Raw genomic sequence first — 1,210 nt, 5'->3', positions numbered from 1 at the left:
TCAAATGGGAAGAGCCATGTGGTGATTTGCTGTTTGTTTAACGGTATTTTAAACTACAAGGGCCATTCAGACTCCACAGGTCCCTGATCATGCCTGCGGTGCCCCAGTCTCTGCACGTTACCAATAGCTCTTCCTCCACGCTGTTGTGGCTCGTCACGACTTTGGGAGAGACTCGCAAGGCCACAAAGCCCCTACTCCAGCGGCTTTCCTGCTGTGTATGTGGCTTTTTTTAAAACTTTACAGCAACCTTTCAATGTGGCGTCACGGAGACACTTTGCCAACATTTATTTGGCCTTTGAGAAGCGCATTAGTGAGTTTAACCAGATCTAGGTTGAATTGTGGGCGGAACTGTTGAGACACGCAGACATCGTTTACGCAAACCTCGAAATTATGAAGACTTATGATGATGAAATGCGCATGTCATATATGGCGCTCCTAAGCAAGTATACGCATCACCTCCACGCTAAACTACTCATGAGTTTGACGACGTCACTGTGCAGCAACATGAAAACGACTTGACGTCTTTGGCGGAAACGAGTCAACGCGTAATAGATTAACTGTCTACTTTTTCACCTTTGGCACACTACGACGAGATGAGAATCGGGGAAACTTGGTTTTGTGTGGATTTAATCCCTGCATCAACAACGCTGGTTATGCGGAACGATGTGGAGGGATAAGCACATATATGTTTTGCTAATAGAATAATGTGCACATTCCAGATTTGGTCTACTGATTAGCCAAAGTATTCCGCCTTTCTCCTCGTAAGTGTCTTGTAACACTTTTGTCATCCTTTAATTAACACTAATACATTTTTGTAATAAAGAACTTCAGTTTCCGAAACGTTGCTCGTCAAATTTATACTTTGTGGGACAGCACCTACTAGACTGAAGGCGACTTGATTTTCGGAAAGTGAATGCCTTAGTATTTTGGCGTGAAACTACCTTAGACAAAAATAACACTTTCGTTGTCCTGATGAGCACAGGTAGGGCCACTGATTATTCTTATTCTTATTGGAACCCCACTTTATTTGAGCACAGGTAAGAGTTGGCTTTTGTAGCGATGTCGGCATTGAGGGCTGTACTACGATTTTACAAAATCACAGAGCCACAGTAATTCCCACCTATTGCACCGATGGAAGCATCGAGTGGCCAAGAAAGAGGTGTTGGCTTGATTGATTGAAGAGAAATGTTATTAACAAAACATGCTTGAA

This window comes from Echinococcus granulosus, assembly GCF_000524195.1.
Source record: "Echinococcus granulosus chromosome Unknown EG_S00005, whole genome shotgun sequence".
NCBI classification, from domain to species: Eukaryota; Metazoa; Platyhelminthes; class Cestoda; order Cyclophyllidea; family Taeniidae; genus Echinococcus; species Echinococcus granulosus.
The sequence above is the reverse complement of the archived record's forward strand: the minus strand, read 5'-3'. Positions refer to the sequence as shown.